The sequence below is a fragment of the Amblyomma mixtum genome, chromosome 3 (assembly GCF_055824585.1).
Source record: "Amblyomma mixtum isolate Tamu chromosome 3, ASM5582458v1, whole genome shotgun sequence".
NCBI classification, from domain to species: domain Eukaryota; kingdom Metazoa; phylum Arthropoda; class Arachnida; order Ixodida; family Ixodidae; genus Amblyomma; species Amblyomma mixtum.
Genome location: NC_143014.1, coordinates 410070991 through 410095305, shown reverse-complemented (window position 1 = coordinate 410095305; position 24315 = coordinate 410070991). Strand labels below are relative to the sequence as shown.

Genomic DNA, 24315 nt, shown 5'->3' with positions numbered 1-24315 from the left:
GGTGCCGTAAACCCAGGCTGGCAGCTGGTAGCTAAGAATAGATAAAAAGAAATGATTGCCAAAGGCAACAGAAGCAATGAAGTAAAATAAAATATGCGTCACGCCTGCGAGTAGCTTTGTTCCAAACAACATGAATGTCAACTGGTAGCAAAGGCATGAAGCCTTTCTCCCTGCTTGAAAAGTATTTCCTTTCCGTCCTCACATGAAACACGATACACTTTACACATTCTCCATAAGAAGCATCTGTTCGAAGTTCCTGGTTCAATAATTATGCCAAATGCTCATTTCTTCTGTTCAAAGGGAAGCAGATATTAGGATGTGGTTTTGAGAGATGCAGAAATATTTAAAAGTAGGCCAGGAAGGCAGCTATAATAAAAATACGATGAAGTTAGTACCCTGAGGCATTGGTGATGGTGAAGATGCTGTAGCTGAAGGTGATAGATCCTCAGGACTTGATGGTGCCACCACCCCGGACTGGCAGCTGGCAGCTAAGCATATAAAAAAATGGTTGCCAGTGACAAGAGAAGCAATGAAGTAAAATAAAATATGTGTCAAGTCCATGAGTAGATTTATTTCAAGCACTGTGAATGTTGACTGGCAACAATGGCCTAAAGCCTTTCTTTCGCATCTCCTCACATGAAACATGATACACTATAGGTGGTATGCACTGGTGCACAGCCGAGCCGCAGAGCACTCGCCACTGGCCGCTATGATTGAGGTGCACATAGTAGAGCTCCTGCTCTGCAAGCCTACAAGTAAAGGGAAAAGAGGTGCATGCTTTCTTCGCGTGTCACATTAAGACTGCCGTTTGGAATCCACGTTCATCAGAGATTCGGCCGGTAGTCGCTGGGCGTAGGTTAGCCGCACGTAACTATGTTATAAACAAACGGCACTTAAATTGGGTGACTGCGCTTGTTAGCGCCGCTCGGGCCTGTCAAGGAAACAGGTGAAGCAATGAAAGTTGGTCGCGGGTGTGGTAAATTTTTCTCGATTCTGGGTAGAAGCTAGAGCAGTGATCAGTGACAGCAGCACTTTCGTGAAACCGGAGAGCTGCATGCAGTTCCGGCACATACGCAGAGAAAATATCAGTCACCAGGGGCCACCAGATAGCTCCGGCGCGTCTGCGGTGCTCCTTGAATAACTATGAACTGCGTGCCTGTGCAGAGCCGTTGATTTACAAGCTCTACTACATGTCTGACCTTGATATAATGCTCACTCCCTACAGAAACAGCAAACTATTTTTTATTGAACGCTGTGTTGTAAGATGCCGACAAGAAAAAGAGATACGACACTGAAGAAGTGTGCACTACCAAGTGTCAGGTAGCAGGTATTCTTCTGTCGAATTTTGACGTCATTGTACGCACAGTGGAAAAGTGAACAACTACCAGACCCCTTGCTGGCTTATGAGTGGCCGTTGTTATATACACAGCTGCAAACGTGCCCCCCCAGACCGAAACCTTTGCTTGTACTCAGTTGATGACATTGCTGCTCAGTGCATTTTGCTTGACCTTGAAACTGAATCTTATGTTTGTGACATAGCAAACAATTGTAAAGTGGATTGACAACGTCATGTAAAGTTCTCTGCGATTGTCAGCTATGAACAGTCGTTTTTGAATGTATAGCTGCAAAGTATATATAATTAAGTTCATCCTGTTTTCTTCTACAGCTTGACAATCTGCAATATTATTGATTTTGGATCAGAAATCTGCCTAACTTGCCACTTATATCGGTATAATAAATTACAACTGAACTCCACCTGTGGTCTTATTTCTGCACCAGTTATATGTATATGTATACCTTACTGGTTGCACAACAGATTGCACTATTCTTTTGAAAGGAATCTATGCCATGGTTGGAAATACAATAAAGCAATAGAGATTAGTTGCTCAACAACACCGAAAACAGACCCCGCGCTGTTGCAAGCGAGATGTCTGTCGCACGACACGACAGGAATGTCTTGCGCGAGAGAACCCACGACAGGCTCCTCTGTCGCACGACAAGAGGTGTGCTAGGGGTCTGTCGCACGACAGAACCCACGACAGGTACCTCTGTCGTTGGACGCGCACACTGTCGCGCGGCACGGCTTGATTTGTCGCAAGACAGTACTCACGACAGAAATCAATCTCGCGACAAACCCACGACATGGACCTGTGTCGCACGACACGACACACTACACAAGCCTCTGTCGCACGACACAAAGCGACAATCCACGACACGGGCATCTGTCGCACGACACGACACACAACACAAGCCTCTGTCGCACGACACGACACACTACACAAGCCTCTGTCGCACGACACGACACACTACACAAGCCTCTGTCGGACGACACAAAGCACGACAAGAACGCTTGTCGCGCGACACAAATTTGTGTCGCACGACAGATCCGCGACAGCAAATCCTGTCGTGCTTTTTAACCAACCAACCAACCAACCAACCAACCAACTGGCGACAACCCTGCAGAGTTGTGCACAAGTGTAGTAGAAGTTATGGGCTTCAAATGCCTAAAAATTACACCAAACGATTATGTGCAACGATGGAAACTAAACAAATTTTATTAATTCCAAATTTGCATCTGCATAAATATTTTATAACAAAATTTAACATTTGTTTCAAAATTTAGACTGTTGCCAGACTTACGTGAATAACCTTGGTGGCCAGATTTCTGAACGAAAACTATCACTTCCCACTTTTACTAAAAATGCTCAGTGGCAACATATTATTTGCTGACACAAAAACAGCCTCATTTCCGCAGCAATCAAAACAGCGTAAGTTCCAATCTTACAACAAAGACATTGTTGTTGAGCTTTCAGATTTTTATGCAGTGCGGCCAGACGTTTATGCTCATAATGGCAACTATTTCTATTCGCGGATATGTTCTGTGTTTTATAAATTCAAAATTTGTAGCAGCATAATTATTTTATAACAATATTTAACATTTGTTTCAAATTTTTTACTTTGTTGCCAGACTTACGTGAATAACCTTGGTGGCCAGATTTCTGAACGAAAACTATCACTTCCCGCTTGTACTAAAATGCTTAGTGGGAACTTATTATTTGCTGAGACAAAAGGAACCTCATTTCTGCAGCAAGTAAAACAGTGTGAGCTCCAAGCTTACAACAAAGACATTGTTGTTGAGCTTTCAAATTTTTGATGCATTGTGGCCAGACGTTTGTGCTCATCATGGCAACTATGCATTTCTTATCGCAGATATATTTCGCGTTAAAGTAAAAAGTATTATTTTATTTTTTCTGTTGTGAGGTAGCAATAATTTATGCAACATCTAGTCTAAATCTTAGTGAGTCGTCTGCATCAACGATGTTACAGCGGCGCCTCGCATCGAGCGCCCGTACCCGCGGTCCGACGCGGCATTTCGCCCTGAGAGGAGCTGCCCAGCCCATATGACGTTTGCATGCGCCCAATCCACCGCTGCAGCTGTCAGTAAGGAGTCCTGGGTGGTATCGTCACGCAGCCATAGGACCTGGAAGAGCATAAGACCGTCGTAAGACTAGCCTTCGAAGCCGCCAGGTCCCGAGGGATCTCGGCCGGTTGACAAGGACGCGGGGGGGAGGGTGGGGGGCAAGTCCCCCCTCCTGCCACTTATCTGAACTAAATAAAGTTTGTCTGTGCTAGCTCAGCGCGTAGCCCGTTCCAAGTGTTGTTAGCCCTCTTCTACCAACTAGCAGAGTGTTCATTTTTCTTTAATTTTGCTGCGCTGCCTTACGGCCACAGCAAATTGAATATTTTCTCTGGCCAAGTCGGTCCGCGTTTTGAGGCCAAGACAGAGGCGGGCAGGGAGCACATAGATCAGAACCCCAGAAGCGTGCGCGGCGGAGTCCGATTTGCCAGTCGCGGGTATACTTCCGGGCGACGCGTAAAATTTTCTGTGTATGCAGGACCAAGCAAGCGACACGGGCGAAACACTTCACGCGACGGTGCTGCTCTAACACCGCCCTACGAGGTCCACAAACAGTGCTAATTATTTACTGTCCAAAGTTTCTGCTATGCAGCGCGCGGGGCTGGAGGGAAGCGGCGGAGTGCTTGCCCTTTGCAAAAAAATACATATGAAAACAAAATGCATATGAAGGCAAAAAGAAATGAGCGCGCGCTGACACGCCGATTAACGGGGAGGACTCTGCGTAGACCTTCGTCAGTGCTGCTGTTTCCAAAGCCATAAAGGCGATCTAGTTGAGCCGACCACCCACTGAAAACTCGTCGCAGTGAAATTATTCACTCCATTCTCCCAGTCGCCTGTCGCGGCGGCCGCCGGCGCACTCGCTCAACGCCGAGTTACCATGGAAAAAGGACATTTTCCTTCCTCCATGATGCGCCGCGAGCTGTGGGGGCGAGATCTAGTGCGGAAAACCGCATGGCGCTCGCGAGCTGTGGCCGCCGTGCTTTCCAAAAGTCGGTGCTAGTTGCTCGCAGCCGAAAGGCGTCGTCGCGCGCGCGGAGGCGCAGAAAAAATGAGCGTCAGCACACCGAGAGGGCGCTGCGGTCGCCGACGGGAGGGGACGCGCTTCTCATCGGCCCCTGCTATTATGCCAATTAACGCAGTGTTAATTTACAGTTACCGCGATATATTTGGTATCAAAGTGTGCGCGAAAGTGCGGGGCATCGACCGGTACCAGTTTTGACCAAGCGGTACATGATTCACCCGATTTACGAGGACTTTTCTCTGGTGCGGTGCTAGGCCTAGCGTCGGCCTACCACAAGTACGGCCACCGGTGGCGACGGGCCCGGCCGCTAGGCCTAACCCGACGACGAGTACGACCAAGATGGCGTCTGACATGGAAGTGGCCACGTCGATGGGAGACAACATAACGTCAGCGCCGAGCATCGGCAGTCTCGGCGGGCGTACGTGCATTGAAGTTCCCGGAGAGGACATTACACCGGAAGAAGCCGAAGGCTGGTCGGCCTCCGGCAAGCGCATCAAGCAGATCATGGCCGGCAAGGAAAACGGTGAGTCCGCCGCCACTACTCGCCAGTCTAGACCCAAGACTAGGGCCAGTGTTGCTAAGAGATTTGCAGCCTCGGTAACGAAAGCGGCGATGATGCCGATAGACATGCCGAAGGAAGACACCAAGATAGTCATGAGACCACGGGGAGGTCTCAACGTAGCGAGAACTGAGGTTTCAATAATTATGTCGGCCGTCATGACGGCGGTTCGAATAACGAAGGAAGAAGCCAAAGCAGACACCATCTGCACGAACGCGCAGCCAAACATCATCGTGGTACGCACCCCGGACGAGAGGCGTGCCACGCTGTACTCTAAGGTCAAAACCCTAAACGTAGGAGACAAGGCATACGAAGTCAGCGCCTACCGAACGGCGCCGGACGGCACGGTCAAGGGAGTCATCCGAGGCATAGCCGTACACGACACCCCCGAAAGAGATAACCGAAAACATCGTGAACCCATGCAACCCCCTAGCGGTGGAGGCGCACAGAATCGGCAATACAACCACAGTGATAGTACTCTTCGCTGGACAAAAAGTACCGAACAACGTCAAGTATGGCTCGATATTAGTCAGGTGCGGGCTTTACCGCAAGCACTTTGACGTGTGCAGGCAATGCGGCAGGATCGGCCATGGAAGAGACGTATGCCCGAATCCCAATGCCAAAGTATGCTTCGGCTGCGGAATCGTGAACCCCAGCGAGGATCACAAACGCGAATGCAAGCCCAAGTGCAAGCTCTGCGGGGGACAGCATCCAACGGGCGAGAGGGAATGCAAAATCAAGTACAAGATGCCATATGTGGTCAAAAAACGGCAATTGGAACGCAAGATGGAAGCCATGCAGCAACAACTGGATCCGAAAAGCTTTCCGCCGCTGCGAGCGCCGTCTGCTGAGAGACCCCGCGGGGATTCGAGGCAGCGCGACAGCAGCCGCAAGAGGGACAACCGCAAGGGAGGCAGGAGCGCCAGCCGCCACAGACCGTCGCAGTCGGGGGAAAGAGTCACCTGGGCAGAAGCAGTCAGGGCTAACATGGCAGAGAAAAGACAACCACCGGCGCAAAACGCCACGAAGAAGTTCCAAGAAGAGAATGGAATGGTAATAAAAGCCCTAAGAGACGAGAACGAGAAGCTAAAGCAGAGAATCGCCGAGCAGGACGCAACCATCAAGGAAATCAACGCGAAGCTAACGACATTAATTGCGATGCAGCAACAGCAGCAGCTGCTGCCGAAGCGCGCACAAGAGAGGGAACAAGAAGAGATAACCGAGGACGAACTAGAGGTCGAGGTGGACCCGAGAGCCACGAAAACGGCGGGACCGGCTCCCAAGAGGAGAGCCATAGAGGTCGCCAAGGAACGAAAGACAATGGAGAGAATCGAAAAACAGGACGTCAGACTCGACCGTCTGGAGGCGACCAGCAAGGAAACCAACGAACGACTGATTGCGCTCCCGCAAACGGTTCAGCAGATGACAACGAATATACAGAGCACGATCCAGAACATGATGGCGCAAATGCAAGCACAGCTGCAGACGCAGGTACAGGCACAAATACAATGTATGGAAGCACAGATCACCGCCAAACTGCAGCAATCATGGACGGGACAGCAAGTACAGCAGCATCCACACCCCCAGTGAGAGACCTCTTGGTCTGGCACTGGAACTGCAACGGCTTTACCGGCAAGAGAGCAGTGCTGCAGCAACACTTGCAGCAACTAACGAGGAAACCAGACGTCATAATGATTCAAGAAACACACAGCGAAGAGACGCCGAAACTACCGGGCTACCGGTCGCACGACAGCCCGCCGAGCAAAAGGGACACGTCCAAGGGCAAGGGCAGAGGGGTCTGCACCTTCGTTAGGAGAGGGATCACCTTCGTGGAACACGAAATGATCGGCAGAAGCGCCATCGAACACTGCACGGTGGAAGTAATCACGGGAAGGAAGAGGAGGGAGAGCACTTTCCTGGTGAACATCTACAGCAACCCGTCCCACGGACAACAGAAATTCAAGGCACTGTTCCACAAGGCAGCTTCAGTCGCGGGAAGCAATACGCTCGTAGTGTGCGGAGACTTTAACGCACCGAGCCAAGACTGGGGCTACCACAGAACGACGGTCAAGGGGAGAGAGCTGATGCAAGACGCCACCGACGTCGGACTGAACCTAATCACGGATCCGGCCTTTCCCACCAGGATCGGCACATCTGTTCCGAGAGACACAACTCCGGACCTTACCTTCATCAAAACTGAAGGAGGATCAAGAGAAGTGAAATGGAGAAACACGGGCCAAGAGCTGGGCAGCGATCACTACATCGTAGAGGTCGTCATACTGCTCGAAGGCCAAGGCAACACCGGCATAAGAAAGCATCGCATTACGGACTGGGACGCCTTTCGAAAGGCGCTACCCGCGGTGCAAGAGGACATTACGGACATCGAGCAATGGGCGGCCAACGTCGTTGAGACGAAGGACGGAGCCACCAAAGAGCTAGAGACGGACGAACGGATAGACAAGATGGACAGTCGGCTGGCCCACCTGATAGAAGCCAAGCAGTCCATAAAGGCGAGGTGGCAGAAGCGACGAACCAACCGAAGTCTAAGGAAGAAGATCGCCGAGCTCAACAGGCAGATCGAGGTCCACTGCAGGGTGCTATGCACCCAACAGTGGAACGAGGCCTGCAACGAAGCCGACGGACAGATGCACAAGGGCAAGACGTGGAACATGCTGCGGCACCTCCTCGACGAAACCAAGACCAAGGGCCACCAACACAACAACCTGGCCAGGATCCTACACAAGGAAATCTGCGAACACGGGGAGGACGAGGTCAAGCGGCGCTTGGACGCCAAGTACCTGCCGACCACCCCCACGGAAAGACACCCGGATTACCAAGGCAAGGAGAACGAGACGCTAGATCGCGACATCCAGACCTGGGAAGTAAGAGTTGCCCTGCAGGAACTCAATGGAAGGTCTGCCGCGGGTCCCGATCGAGTGACCAACAGAGCGCTCAAGAACCTCAACGAAGCGGCCATCGAAACACTCACGAACTTCTACAACAAGTGCTGGCAAGAAGGAAGGCTACCCAAGCAATGGAAAGCAGCCAAGACGATCCTCATCCCCAAGCCTGGCAGGCCGCCCAACATAGAGAACCTCAGGCCGATCTCACTCACTTCGTGCGTGGGTAAGCTCCTCGAGCACGTTCTGATGAACAGGTGGCAGCGTTACCTGGAAGAATCGGAGCTTTACCCAAACCCCATCATCGGGTTTCGGAACAAACTCGGGACGCAAGACGCCATGATCTTACTAAAGAACGAGACCATCGACGATACGACGGGCACCAAGGACCAACAGAGCCGTACTCGGGCTGGACTTGCAGAGCGCCTTTGATAAAGTGAGGCACTCGGCTATCCTGGCCCAAGTATCCAGGCTAAACATGGGCAGGAGGACATACCAGTACATCAAAGACTTCCTGACGGAACGAACCACCGAAATCTGTGCGGGAGACCTACAGCTCGAAGAGAAGAAGCTGGGCAGCGTCGGAACTCCGCAGGGGTCGGTGATCTCCCCGCTACTCTTCAACCTCGTGATGATCGGGGTGGCCACCCGGCTAGAAAGAGTAGCGGGAGTCCGGCACACCATCTACGCCGACGACGTGACGCTATGGGTACCGGGAGGAAGCGACGGACACATCGAGACAACGCTGCAAGAAGCGGTCAACGCCATAGAGGAGCAGCTGGACGGGTCTGGACTCGTTTGCTCCCCGGCCAAGTCAGAACTGCTGGTGATTCCCCCGAAAGGATCGTGCAGGAAAAGAAAGAATATGGAAGTCAAGTACGAGCGTCCCAAGATCACGGTCAAGACGGCGGAAGGACAGGTAATACCGGAGGTCGAGAAGATTCGGGTACTCGGGCTGCTCGTCCAGCGGAACCGAGTCAACGGTGACACGGTCAACAAGCTCGCGGGCAAAGCCGCTGCGGCAATGAGACTCATCAAGAGGGTGTCCAACAGAAAAGCGGGGATGAAGGAGGAGAGCCTGACTAGGCTCGTTCAATCCTTCGCAGTTAGCCACATAACGTACGTGGCCGCCTTCCACAACTGGAGGCCGAGTGAACCTAACAAGATGGACGCCACCATACGCAAGGCGTATAAGGCGGCACTCGGTCTCCTCGGGGCCACGAGCACCGAAAAATTCATGGCGCTGGGAGTCCACAACACGCTGGACGAAATAGCCGAAGCACAGAGAACGGCAACACTCGAGCGTCTCTCCGAAACGAGAACCGGAAGACAGATACTGCGGGACCTTGGCCTCGAACCGAGGGAAGGCAAGCAGCAGAAAGACGTACCTATACCAGATAGCATCAACAGAAAGCTCAGGGTCTTCCCGATCCCGAAGAACGTGAACCCCGAGCACAACAGGGAGCGGAGGTTGGCGAGGGCCAGGGCTCTCGTGGACCTCCACGCCAGAGAAGAAGGCGCCGCCTACGTGGACGCGGCAGAGTATCAAGGGAGCACCGACGCATACGCGGCGGTGGTTGTCGGGGATCGACGGGTGCAACGAAGACCGCGGTGAGCCTCCGGACTCGAGAAGCGCACCGGGCGGAGGAGGTGGCCATCGCCTTGGCCGTTTCCGACCCCGGATGTACTACAGTGTTGTGTGACTCTAGAACGGCAGTGAAGAACTACGCCAAGGGTAGGGTATGTAGTGAGGCCGCGAGCATACTGCGCAAGGCCGAAGACATCGGACGCAACAGTCCTGTGGTGATCAAGTGGTTTCCGGCCCACATGGGCAGTGACGTGTCGGAACGCGGAAACGTGAACCACAACGAGACGGCCAACTCGGCCGCGCGAGGACTAACCAACCGCGCGGCTGAAAGCACGGCCGACTCGGAGTCCTGGTCGCGGCGCACTGCCAAGGACAAGATGACCACCTTCAACGAAATAGTGAAATGGTACAGACTGAACAGACAGACTATGCCGCCACCTCACCCGGGGCTTACCCGGAATGAGGCAGTGTTATATAGACAGTTACAGACGGGGTCCCTGCTCACCCCGGTGCTAGCTAAGCACGTGTGTCCGAGAGTGCACGCGAGCGACATATGCAGACTGTGCGCGAAGGAGAGAGCCACCGCGGCTCACATCCTTTGGGACTGTAGCGTAAATCCGCGCGAAGCCAGCGAGAAGACGACGATCCCGCCGCAGCTAGAGGCTGCAACGAGGAGCTGTGATCAAAAGACACAACTCAAGGCCGTCCAGCAGGTCTCGGCAGCTCTCGAGAGGTAGCGACCGAGCGAAACCGAGGAGAGGGCGGCGGCACCCCCAGGAAGGGGGCGGCGGTCCTCTCGAACCCGCGGAAGTAGCGAAGGACGTAACAAGACCTCAAGGAGCACAACGCACGAGATTGACGTAGTGGCCGCGTCGCGGTAAAAGCTTGTCCTCCCTGCTTGGAGGGAGCCTAACCGACTCTGCAGGCTTTCTAAATAAAAGTTGTTCTCTCTCTCTCTCGCAGCACACCCGGACTGGATGTCGCCAAGAAGTCCTTTGTGCAACTTGGGCACTGAGCAATGCCAAGTTCTCCTACAGCAGGTCTGGTTTGCGAAGACGGGGCTCTTCCGGAGTATTGGTGTAGGGCAGTCGTTTCTCACTTTGTTCCGTACCAAGGCAGGACGCCCACCCACGGAGCTGACCGATACCGACCAGTGGCACGTCAACATCCTACTGCTTGCGGCCCAGCAAGCAGTAGGATGGCATTTTTCTAGTGAACCGATCTCACACGTTGAACTCAGAGCCGAACTGGTCGCCTTTCAGCAGAAGGGAAAAGCTAATAGGCTTGAGTATTTCACGGTGTGTGTTTTGAATATTATAAGCGTCCTAAACTACTATGTCCTTCCCGAATGTATTTCTAATAGTGTATAGGTACGTTTTGGGATAATCAACGATCAATAGCCAATTACGACCGGTTAAATTTTTCTCTTGCTGGTGGAGCAGAAGATAACGCTCAAACCACGTGATAACTTATCATATCATGTCTACTGTCATGTGGGGAGGGCCAGCGCAGCAGCAGTACCCAGTGGACTACCGCACTAGGCGGCCCACCCACATGTTTTGAGAACATTGAAGAAATAAAGATGTTTGTAATCAATCAATCAATCAATTGCGCGATCACCGAACCCCTGACAGCGAGAGTCACTGAACCAACTGGCGACAACCCTGCAGAGTTGTGCACAAGTGTAGTAGAAGTTATGGGCTTCAAATGCCTTAAAATTACACCACACGATTATGTGCAACGATGGAAACTAAACAAATTTTATGAATTCCAAATTTGCAGCTGCATAAATATTTTATGACAAAATTTAACATTTGTTTCAAAATTTAGACTGTTGCCAGACTTACGTGAATAACCTTGGTGGCCAGATTTCTCAACGAAAACTATCACTTCCCACTTTTACTAAAAATGCTCAGTGGCAACATACTATTTGCTGACACAAAAACAGCCTCATTTCCGCAGCAATCAAAACAGCGTAAGTTCCAATCTTGCAACAAAGACATTGTTGTTGAGCTTTCAGATTTTTTATGCAGTGTGGCCAGACGTTTGTGCTCATAATGGCAGCTATTTCTATTCGCGGATATGTTCTGTGTTTTATAAATTGAAAATTTGTCGCTGCCTAAGTATTTTATAACAATATTTAACATTTGTTTCAAATTTTTTACTTTGTTGCCAGACTAACGTGAATTACCTTGGTGGCCAGATTTCTGAACGAAAACTATCACTTCCCGCTTGTACTAAAAATGCTTAGTGGGAACTCATTATTTGCCGAGACAAAAGGAACCTCATTTCTGCAGCAAGTAAAACAGTGTGAGCTCCAAGCTTACAACAAAGACATAGTTGTTGAGCTTTCAAATTTTTGATGCATTGTGGCCAGACGTTTGTGCTCATCATGGCAACTTTGCATTTCTTATCGCAGATATGTTTCGCGTTAGAGTAAAAAGTATTATTTTATTTTTTCTGTTGTGAGGTAGCAATAATTTATGCAACATCTAGTCTAAATCTTAGTGAGTCGTCTGCATCAACGATGTTACAGCGGCGCCTCGCATCGAGCGCCCGTACCCGCGGTCCGACGCGGCATTTCGCCCTGCAGAGGAGCTGCCCAGCCCATATGACGTTTGCATGCGCCCAATCCACCGCTGCAGCTGTCAGTAAGGAGTCCTGGGTGGTATCGCCACGCAGCCATAGGACCTGGAAGAGCATAAGACCGTCGTAAGACAACCCTTCGAAGCCGCCAGGTCCCGAGGGATCTCGGCCGGTTGACAAGGACGCGGGGGGAGGGTGGGGGGCAAGTCCGCCCTCCTGCCACTTATCTGAACTAAATAAAGTTTGTCTGTGCTAGCCCTGCGCGTAGCCCGTTCCAAGTGTAGTTAGCCCTCTTTTACCAACTAGCAGAGTGTTCATTTGTCTTTAATTTTGCCGCGCTGCCTTACGGCCACAGCAAATTGAATATTTTCTCTGGCCAAGTCGGTCCGCGTTTTGAGGCCAAGGCAGAGGCGGGCGGGGAGCACATAGATCAGAACCCCAGAAGCGTGCACGGCGGAGTCCGATTTGCCAGTCGCGGGTGTACTTCCGGGCGACGCGTAAAATTTTCTGTGTATGCAGGACCAAGCAAGCGACACGGGCGAAACACTTCACGCGACGGTGCTGCTCTAACAGCGCCCTACGAGGTCCACAAACAGTGCTAATTATTTACTGTCCAAACTTCCTGCTATGCAGCGCGCGGGGCTGGTGGGAAGCGGCGGAGTGCTTGCCCTTTGCAAAAAAATACATATGAAAACAAAATGCATATGAAGGCAAAAAGAAATGAGCGCGCGCTGACACGCCGATTAACGGGGAGGACTCTGCGTAGACCTTCGTCAGTGCTGCTGTTTCAAAAGCCATAAAGGCGATCTAGTCGAGCCGACCACCCACTGAAAACTCGTCGCAGTGAAATTATTCACTCCATTCTCCCAGTCGCCTGTCCCGTCGGCCGCCGGCGCAATCGCTCAACGCCGAGTTACCATGGAAAACGGACATTTTCCTTCCTCCATGATGGGCCGCGCGCTGTGGGGGCGAGATCTAGTGCGGGAAACCGCTTGGCGCTCGCGAGCTGTGGCCGCCGTGCTTTCGGAAAGTCGGTGCTAGTTGTTCGCAGCCGAAAGGCGTCGTCGCGCGCGCGGAGGCGCAGAAAAAATGAGCGGCAGCACAGCCGGACTGGATGTCGCCAAGAAGTGCTTCGTGCAACTTGGGCGCTGAGCAACGCAAAGTTCTCCTACAGCAGGTCTGGTTTGCGAAGACGGGGCTCTTCCGGAGTATTGGTGTAGGGCAGTCGTTTCTCACTTTGTTCCGTACCAAGGCAGGACGCCCACACACGGAGCCGACCGATACCGACCAGTGGCACGTCAACATCCTACTGCTTGCGGCCCAGCAAGCAGTAGGATGATATTTTTCTAGTGAGCCGATCTCACATGTTGAACTCAGAGCCGAACTGGTCGCCTTTCAGCAGAAGGGAAAAGCTAAAAGGCTTGAGTATTTCACGGTGTGTGTTTTGAATATTATAAGCGTCCTAAATTACTATGTCCTTCCCGAATGCATTTCAAATAGTGTATAGGTATGTTTTGGAATAATCAACGATCAATATAGGCAATTACGACCGGTTAAATTTTACTCTTGCTGGTGGAGCAGAAGATAACGCTCAAACCACGTGATAACTTATCATGTCATGTCTACTGTCATGTGGGGAGGGCCAGCGCAGCAGCCGCAGCCAGTGGACTACCGCACTAGGCGGCCCACCCACATGTTCTGAGAACATTTAAGAAATAAAGATGTTTGTAATCAATCAATCAATCAATCGCGCGATCACCGAACCCCTGACAACGAGAGTCACTGAACCAACTGGCGACAACCCTGCAGAGTTTTGCACAAGTGTAGTAGAAGTTATGGGCTTCAAATGCCTAAAAATTACACCAAACGGTTATGTGCAACGATGCAAACTAAACAAATTTTATTAATTCCAAATTTGCAGCTACATAAATATTTTATAAAAAAATTTAACATTTGTTTCAAAATTTATACTGTTGCCAGACTTACGTGAATAACCTTGGTGGCCAGATTTCTTGACGAAAACTATCACTTCCCACTTTTACTAAAAATGCTCAGTGGCAACATGTTATTTGCCGACACAAAAACAGCCTCATTTCCGCAGCAATCAAAACAGCGTAAGTTCCAATCTTACAACAAAGACATTGTTGTTGAGCTTTCAGATTTTTTATGCAGTGTGGCCAGACGTTTGTGCTCATAATGGCAGCTATTTCTATTCGCGGATATGTTCTGTGTTTTATAAATACAAAATTTGTACCTGCATAATTATTTTATAACAATATTTAACATTTGTTTCAAATTTTTTACTTTGTTGCCAGACTTACGTGAATAACCTTGGTGGCCAGATTTCTGAACCAAACTATCACTTCCCGCTTGTACTAAAAATGCTTAGTGGGAACTTATTATTTGCTGAGACAAACGGAACCTCATTTCTGCAGCAAGGAAAACAGTGTGAGTTCCAAGCTTACATCAAAGACATTGTTGTTGAGCTTTCAAATTTTTGATGCATTGTGGCCAGACGTTTGTGCTCATCATGGCAACTATGCATTTCTTATCGCAGATATGTTTCGCGTTAGAGTAAAAAGTATTATTTTATTTTTTCTGTTGTGAGGTAGCAATAATTTATGCAACATCTAGTCTAAATCTTAGTGAGTCGTCTCCATCAACGATGTTACAGCGGCGCCTCGCATCGAGCGCCCGTACCCGCGGTCCGACGCGGCATTTCGCCCTGCAGAGGAGCTGCCCAGCCCATATGACGTTTGCATGCGCCCAATCCACCGCTGCAGCTGTCAGTAAGGAGTCCTGGGTGGTATCGCCACGCAGGCATCCCAGGCAGCACAAACCGTTGGCCCAATATTGGGAGTCTGTTGGCTATGTGTGGCCCTATACAGGACCAATGTTGCCATCATTTTCCCCATATTGGCACTGCCACAATGAGCCATTTCCAACATTGGCCCTACTTGTCCGATGTTTTCCCCATATTGGCAATGCCGCTTAGTTACACCTCCAACGATGGACCTACTTTTCCGATGTTTTCCCCATATTGGCAATGCCACTTAGTTACACCTCCAACGATGGCCCTAAATGTCCGCTGTCGTCCCCATATTGGCAGTGCCGCCTCATTACACCCGCAACGATGGCCCTACTTGTCCGCTGTTTTCCCTGTATTGGCAGTGCCGCTCCACAACACACCAAAGGATGTCCCTGTGATTATATGTGGTTATTTCTCTCAATACGTTTTTTTTCTCATTATTCAGACTTGTTTATTTATTTATTTTTTATGACCAATGTCGCAAATTAATGTCGCAAATTGTTTTGTTATTCTGCTGTGCTTTTTGGGTATTCTATAACGACGGCTCTAGCATACGTTTTTGCTTTAAATTATCACGTTTATCAAATTAAAGATCGGAACTTTTTCCCGGTCGCATTTCCACTAGTTTTTTTTGCCTTTTCTTTGCGCGTATCCTTAATACCAATGAGCCATAACAGGTGCATTGCTGAGTAGCGCGCCGGGTCATTTCGAGCTAGCGCAGACACGCACGGGTGGGCCGCATGACTATGGCTTAGACCGACCTGCCTACACTGGTGTGTATAAAATGTAGGGTATTCGTCGCTCTAGAAGCGAATCATTGGATTATATTGATGAATGGTGTTGCTTGGACGTATGTCATCCTACTTTGTCCGCCACAAGTATCATATATGAAACACTCAAAGAACACGCATTGTTCCCGCTAATTTTATTTATTGTTTTATATTTCCGGTATTTTCATAGTAACACATTTATCTCAGCTTCAACCAAAGGCACACGACCGCAGAGATTACGCTAATGTTTGGAGCCGTTTTGACGAAATTCATGCCCAAGCTCCACGTTTCCACTTCCAACATCTCCGCATTGTCGTTTCCTTGCCGCTTTTCACGTGCTCAACTGCCTATGGCGCCCCTCCGGACATTCCGGAATTATTTCACTCATTTCACCCCCCCCCTCTCCTCCCCCTTTTTGAAGTCCCATACAGCCGCCTTTTGCCGGGCCGAGCCTCTTTGTTGGAAGAGCGCTGGCCCTCACCAAGCTAGGAGTTATTTTTTTCTTTGTGATTTTAGGTGCACTGACCTTCTCAAACCTGTTTTCCCCTCGCGCCCAACTAAGCGCAACGCCGCTCATCCACCCTCCCTAGATTTTCTTCTACCCCTTTTCCAGCTCGCGTTTCTCTTGCTGCAGCAAATTCTCCGAAAAATATAAGAAACCTGTCCCATCGTCGTCTCCTCCTTTCCCGAACACTCGCCCAACGAGTATCGCCTGTAGCTAGCAAGGCGGCGAAAAGCCACACAACCAGCGTGCCGACGAAGCATGCGCGCTCAAGCTGACGCCGTTCGTTGTCGAGAATCCGCACCCGATACGATTTGACAGTTATGACGGAATTCAGTAGCCTGGCCTGCAAGATTCTATTTGTGAGTACCACCATACTTTTATATTGAAATGTGTTCGGAAATGAATATGGTTCTTGGCGTAATTGCCGCTTTGAATCAGCGCCGACCTTTTTTTTCTCCGGCAGGAAAAGAGAAAGCGACAAAGCACTGGCGCCAACTTCTGAATGCCAACTTTCACAGCGAAATGTCTAGCGCAAAGGCATGCACAGAATGGTGAGAACTTTATTTTTCAGCTTTGAAAAAATGGATTTACCGAACGTTGACTATCTCTTCAATCACCCTGGCGGAGTGTTGTGTGGCCCGACTCATGTTGCGTTCATTACGACATTGGTCGTCTATCGTTTGTGCAAGATGAGTACCAGAAGCGCTTATTCTTCCACTGCAGCAGTTTTCTGGCCGCGTGTAATATTCCCGTGCCGGGTGCCTTTGTCTTGGCCAGTTGCAGGCGTACGAGAAAAAGCGGAATTCCTGGTCCCAGCGAACTTTATCCATGTTGTCTCGGAATTAATCACCCATGGACTATCGGAAGAGTGATTCCGTGTGGTTTTCAAGTAAGATTTCCGTCCACCCCGTTACATGCATGTCAAGCGGCATCGATAATCTGCTTACTATAAAAAAAGTGTATTCGGTCTCCTGCGTTCAGCGCATTTCGCAAAACTGTGCAAGCCGTCTTTGCATGGAATATTATATTTCATAGCGAAAAAAAAATGCTCACAGCTGTTCAATGGGGAGAAGCTGCTACCACCTGTGCCATACTTTGCTGGAACAAAAAGGCAAACAACCAGCTCGCAATAGACATATAATTTTGATAGGAAATATAAAAATAGATTGATTTGTATTAAACACTATATTTATCTCTTTTTGTGACTTTTAATATGCATTTGAGAGTGTTACAAGGCAAATTGGGATTAGAAATTAGCAATGCGGTGGGAAAAAATTGTTAAATTCAATTCAACATTTTGCTATTAGTGTGGGGATTTATATTGTGGGTTCCTAAGTGGACACAGGCCACCACCCACCGCGGGTTCGAGCTTCGCGCGAGCCAAGGGCCCCGATCAGCCGTCACCACACACACACTGGGACACCGATGCAGTGCACTCAGCCTCCGCTGGGAGGAGAGCGATTCGCCGCAAAGAAATAGGCCTCCAAGTTCACAAAGGAGACGTTTATTCACATCGTCCTCCAGCTGATACACACACACTCAATAGTCACCCCGTCCCGGGGGCGCGCGAGGAGCAAGGCTCCGCTGCGCGCACGAAGCGACTCGAGTAATGCGCACCGCTAGCACGCCGCTGCAGGAGAATGTCCCCGCGGCAGTGCTGTGATCTCTCTCTCGTGTCGACCGTTGGGCCGGTTGCGAGAGAGAGTGGGCATCAACACAAGGTACGCCTGTCAGAGGTCGCTGGACCCCGCTGGACAGGCTCGAGCCGCTGCAGGTCAGAGGACACGTGCGGGCGAGCTCGAGTAAGCACTGGTCCGAGCGGCAAGGCCGGCACGGACAAACAGTAACGTACGCACCTTTCGCTGTCTCGGAGGGATCTCTCTCTCTCGGCCCCGCTCGGACGGTCGCGGGGTGCGCGGCCGCCCAGCGGATCCCGACTTCCCGCCAAAAGGCGCCAATGGCAAAGGCCCTTGGGGAGCCGGGGCGGAGCTGTGGCTAAATGACAGTGATTAGTCACCCAGCCGCCTCTCCACCGCCTGAGGCGGGAGCAAGGGAAAGAGGAGAAACAACGCGGGAGGCCGGAACAGCCGCGCAAAGGCGACGGCGGAAAGCCAGCATTCCCACATCCCCCTCTCCTTAAATGCCCTCCTACCCATCGGCAAAGCACGCGGCCAAAATAAAGAAATCAATACACACAAAAAAATAAGCTACCCTCCAGTTCCAAAAATAAAGAAATGAATACACAAAAAAACTAGCTACACATCAGTTCCAGCCAGAACAATGTAAAAAAAAAACAAAGGAAAAACAAGGCAAACAACACTTGCATACGCTTCAGTAAATCAAAACAGCTTGCAGATTATATACACGGTACACAAGAAGATGTGAATACAACTGTACAACTATGTTACAGGTGGATGCCAGCCTCAAAGTTCGGTGGCGCGGCCCAGTGGGCCTGTCGGCGACTCACCGCTCGCAGACTTCAAGTTGAACAGGTTGGGAGGGCCGACGACTGATGGCGGTCTTCTTTCCGTTGATGTAGGGTGCGTTGATGACGACGGGGCCGCGGCAGAGCACTGACCTCACGCCCTTGGACACGACATCACGTTCGGGCACAAGAAAGTTAGTGCACCCCTTTCACGCCGGCTGAAACGGGCGAGGACGTTCGGCGGCGTCCAGATGTGTAACCTTGTCCACAGCGAGGGGTCCTTCTCATCCTCGCGCTCACGCAGAAGGACACAACGGCACAACTCACAGGCGTCGCCTTGGCTCATGGTTACGCGCGCACACAGTCACAGCCACAACCACGCATACACCCGCAAGTGCGCGGACGCTGGTCGGCGACAACGACCCCTCATCAGAAGCGTCCAGAGGCGCCGCGGCGAGGGTCAAAGGGTGCACTTTCCGCCCCCCATCGTCCCAAACGCCCCGCCAACTTCCCCTCCATACGGGCCGCACAAAACTCGCACCGCGACACACGGCTCCTTAACGAGCCAACCACCCACAGTCGGGCCGGAAATGAGAAAAGGCGCGCTGTACAAACGACACCTAATCCAATCTATTCCTTCTAGAAGATAAGAGCAAGCACGAGCGGGCTGAAGTTTGCCTATGTACAAGTCTGGGAAAAAAAACTGAACGCCAACACAAACGCATGTTGCCTATGTACATATCGGTACGTTAGAACGAAAACAGACGAACCAGCAGGAAACGAAAGTGGCTAGAAAACTGACTAAAACAAAAACAAATAAATAAATAGATAAACACACAAGCCTGGAACTGAGCATGCTGCAAAAACAACAAAAAAAAATAACACACCGTGCTTCACCTGGGTAGGGCCTGACGAGAAAGCTCGCCAGCTAGCTGAGGCTGCGTGCCTTCGGTTGCGGAAAAGTCCGCCGTCCGGCATCAATCACACCGGTGACCGTCGCCTCAGATTGTACCGGTGCTCCGTACGCTTGCGTTCCGCAGCACCAGTTGTGCCTTTACACTTGCCTTTGATACCAATGGGTACCGGCGCAAGCTCATCAGACCGTGACGCGTAGGCCTTCAGGTCAATGAACCCCTGCTTGCTCCTGGGGAAAGGCCCCATCAAATCGCAGGTGGCCATCTGCCACGGACGCACACTGTCAATCGGTTTCATCATTCCAGGCGGCTTGCCACCCCGTGACTTCACCGCTTGACAGACATGGCAGGAACGGCAATAGCGGATAATGTCACGCTTCATGCCGGGCCACGTCACCGATTGACTTAGTTTTGCAAAAACTTTGGAGTCACTCAGATGACCGGCCAGTGGTTCGTCATTAGAGAATCGCAAAAGTGCGCCTCTTAGACTTTTGGGGATAACCACCTAGAACGGGTCGATGGACTCGTCATCGGTGGCTATGTACTTCAGCACGAGCCCGTCATTGTCCAGCAAATATGAATCCCCGGGGTTCGCCGCGACACACGCTGGCTTCTGCCCCCCTGCGCCCGCTACAATACAAGTAGCGTCACGGCGCTCCGTCTCCCTGAGACCGTCGCTCACCTCGCGACAAAACGGGTCATTTTGCTGGGCTTTCAGTAGCTCTTACGGCTGAAAACGATTCCAGTCATCCCAGAGGGGAGCATGGTCTCGTCCCCACTCAGGTTTGCAGCCAAAATTTCCGTTCGCGTCGGCACTTCCGAGGCGCTCACGAAGAGCTTTGCCTCTCGTCCGCTTTGCGAAGCGCTGCTCGCCTGGTTAGCGGAATGGGTTAACCCATTTGCGGGTTCCCCCTCCTTGCCGCCCGGCGGCTCGTCCGCTGTTTCGCCCCCTCCGCCTACAGGCGTCAAGGCGCCGCTGGCGAGTGGGGCACGGGATAGCGCGTCAGCTACCACGTTTGTGCTCCCCTTTCGACACTGCACGGAAAAGTCGTAATGCTGTATCAGGAGAGCCCAGCGCGCCAGCCGACCCGCAGGCTCGCGGAGCCGCATCAGCCAACTGAGCGCACTGCACCCCTGCCTCAGTGGAGGCTTGGGCGGGCTGCACGAACAAGGGAGGCAAGGCTCCTAGTTCGATGAGCGGCGTGGTTTCCACAGGGAACCGGGCCAGCGCCTCGCCGTTCCCAGAGCAGAATTGACTGCTCGCGGGGCACGGCTGCTGCTGTTCGAAACTGCCGGTTGCGGCAGCGTGACACGAACTGCTTTCGCACTGGGCGGAAAGCGTGCACAGCTGAGGCATGTGACCAGCGGATGCACCGCAGGGTGCTTCCAATACAGCTCCAATGGGAGCCGCGTGGTCGACATTTTGGGTTGTGTCGCCGTAAACCCCAATGGGGGCCGCGGCCAACCACGGTGTCTAGCTATTCGAAGGAACAGCAGCCAGCGGATCAAACGACGCTACAACTCCGTAGGGAGCCGACATGTAGCTGCCGAGTGCCGCGCTGGGGGTGGTAGACACGGTGCGCAAGCGTGATCGTCAAGGCGACCTGCTCGGCTAATGTGCCATCAAAGGCGTAAGCGCCAATGACTTAGCACGTTGGGCGCCAGTTATGGGTTCCTACGTGGACACAGGCCACCACCCACCGCGGGTTCGAGCTTCGCGCGAGCCAAGGGCCCCGATCAGCCGTCACCACACACACACTGGGACACCGATGCGGCGCACTCAACCTCCGCAGGGAGGAGAGCGATTCGCCGCAAAGAAATAGGCCTCCAAGTTCACAAAGGAGACGTTTATTCACATCGTCCTCCAGCTGATACACACACACTCAATAGTCACCCCGTCCCGGGGGCGCGCGAGGAGCAAGGCTCCGCTGCGCGCACGAAGCGACTCGAGTATTGCGCACCGCTAGCACGCCGCTGCAGGAGAATGTCCCCGCGGCAGTGCTGTGATCTCTCTCTCGTGTCGACCGTTGGGCCGGTTGCGAGAGAGAGTGGGCATTCAACGCAAGGTACGCCTGTCAGAGGTCGCTGGACCCCGCTGGACAGGCTCGAGCCGCTGCAGGTCAGAGGACACGTGCGGGCGAGCTCGAGTAAGCACTGGTCCGAGCGGCAAAGCCGGCACGGACAAACAGTAACGTACGCACCTTACGCTGTCTCGGCTGATACACACACACTCAATAGTCACCCCGTCCCGGGGGCGCGCGAGGAGCAAGGCTCCGCTGCGCGCACGAAGCGACTCGAGTAATGCGCACCGCTAGCACGCCGCTGCAGGAGAATGTCCCCGCGGCAGTGCTGTGATCTCTCTCTCGTGTCGACCGTTGGGCCGGTTGCGAGAGAGAGTGGGCATCAACACAAGGTACGCCTGTCAGAGGTCGCTGGACCCCGCTGGACAGGCTCGAGCCGCTGCAGGTCAGAGGACACGTGCGGGCGAGCTCGAGTAAGCACTGGTCCGAGCGGCAAGGCCGGCACGGACAAACAGTAACGTACGCACCTTTCGCTGTCTCGGAGGGATCTCTCTCTCTCGGCCCCGCTCGGACGGTCGCGGGGTGCGCGGCCGCCCAGCGGATCCCGACTTCCCGCCAAAAGGCGCCAATGGCAAAGGCCCTTGGGGAGCCGGGGCGGAGCTGTGGCTAAATGACAGTGATTAGTCACCCAGCCGCCTCTCCACCGCCTGAGGCGCTAGCAAGGGAAAGAGGAGAAACAACGCGGGAGGCCGGAACAGCCGCGCAAAGGCGACGGCGGAAAGCCAGCATTCCCACAATATTAAGAGTCATTTAGAAATTATACTTTTAACTAATGGTGCGAGTACCTTCTCGCACACTGCGCGCCACTAAGATCAATGCGTTATTTTATTTCTTGTCTTTTTTCTGCGATGGTTATACTTACACTCATGATCACATCATGCACCTCTTTGCAGCTGCGATGTACAGCCAGGTCATCGTGCAAGAGCTTGGCGAGGAATTTGTTTCAAGGCACTGCAAAAGTTCTCTTACAAGAGGAGTGCAACGATTAGTGCCGATATGACTCATCGATTCAGCGGCTCCAGCAGTGTGCATTTCACGATGTACTGGCACCGTAGATGCAATAAATTTTGTTCTTTGAATCCGTTCTTTCTTTTTTGTATTTCTGCTGACTGCTTATATGTAAAATGTTACACATACAAGCTCCGGCTGGTGGAAAACAAGCGGTATATGTCTGCATTGTTGATGGCCAGAAAGAGGTGTGGTACAAAACTAGGTGGGACCCCAGATCACATACAACTTCCCACTGGCCTTGCAATTGATATGCCACCTATAAAAGTTAGATCAAGGGTGGAAAAGTGGGCACAGGTCGGAGCGAACCTGGGGCTATTATTGATACTGGCGGAATGTGGGCATACTAGTGGCGCGAATTTCGGGCTATTATTGACAGATCGACTGAATGTGGGCATACTATTGGCGTGAGATTGGCTGAATATGGGCATAGTATTGGCACGAATGTCGGCCATAATTAATAGATTGGCTGAACATGGGCATTATCTTGGCACGAACGTTGGCCATTTGTGGATAGACTGGCTGAATGTTGGGTCAATGCTGGTAGCTAGACTGGCTGAGTATAGGCACAATCTTGGCATGAATGAAGGGCCATTGTTGGAAAAAGTCTCGGATTGCTCAAATGCCAGTGTAGGACCAATATTCATGCCAATTTCCGCCACTCTTTTGCCACTGTTGGACCAATCAATTTGTGCTGCTTGGGATAGGACCTGGAAGAGCATAAGACCGTCGTAAGACTAGCCTTCGAAGCCGCCAGGTCCCGAGGGATCTCGGTCGGTTGACAAGGACGCGGGGGGGAGGGTGGGGGGCAAGTCCGCCCTCCTGCCACTTATCTGAACTAAATAAAGTTTGTCAGTGCTAGCTCTGCGCGTAGCCCGTTCCAAGTGTTGTTAGCCCTCTTTTACCAACTAGCAGAGTGTTCATTTTTCTTTAATTTTGCTGCGCTGCCTTACGGCCACAGCAAATTGAATATTTTCTCTCGCCAAGTCGGTCCGCGTTTTGAGGCCAAGACAGAGGCGGGCGGGGAGCACATAGATCAGAACCCCAGAAGCGTGCACGGCGGAGTCCGATTTGCCAGTCGCGGGTGTACTTCCGGGCGACGCGTAAAATTTTCTGTGTATGCAGGACCAAGCAAGCGACACGGGCGAAACACTTCACGCGACGGTGCTGCTCTAACAGCGCCCTACGAGGTCCACAAACAGTGCTAATTATTTACTGTCCAAAGTTTCTGCTATGCAGCGCGCGGGGCTGGAGGGAAGCGGCAGAGTGCTTGCCCTTTGCAAAAAAATACATATGAAAACAAAATGCATATGAAGGCAAAAAGAAATGAGCGCGCGCTGACGCGCCGATTAACGGGGAGGACTCTGCGTAGACCTTCGTCAGTGCTGCTGTTTCCAAAGCCATAAAGGCGATCTAGTCGAGCCGACCACCCACTGAAAACCCGTCGCAGTGAAATTATTCACTCCATTCTCCCAGTCGCCTGTCCCGGCGGCCGCCGGCGCACTCGCTCAACGCCGAGTTACCATGGAAAAAGGACATTTTCCTTCCTCCATGCTGCGCCGCGAGCTGTGGGGGCGAGATCTAGTGCGGAAAACCGCATGGCGCTCGCGAGCTGTGCCCGCCGTGCTTTCCAAAAGTCGGTGCTAGTTGTTCGCAGCCGAAAGGCGTCGTCGCGCGCGCGGAGGCGCAGAAAAAATGAGCGGCAGCACACCGAGAGGGCGCTGCGGTCGC

General features: G+C 51.9%; 1 pseudogene; it reads left to right on the top strand.

Moving 5' to 3' along the window:
* Positions 1 to 4943: 4943 nt before the first annotated feature.
* On the top strand, positions 4944 to 16176 carry LOC149357624 (uncharacterized; annotated as a pseudogene).
* Positions 16177 to 24315: the final 8139 nt, after the last annotated feature.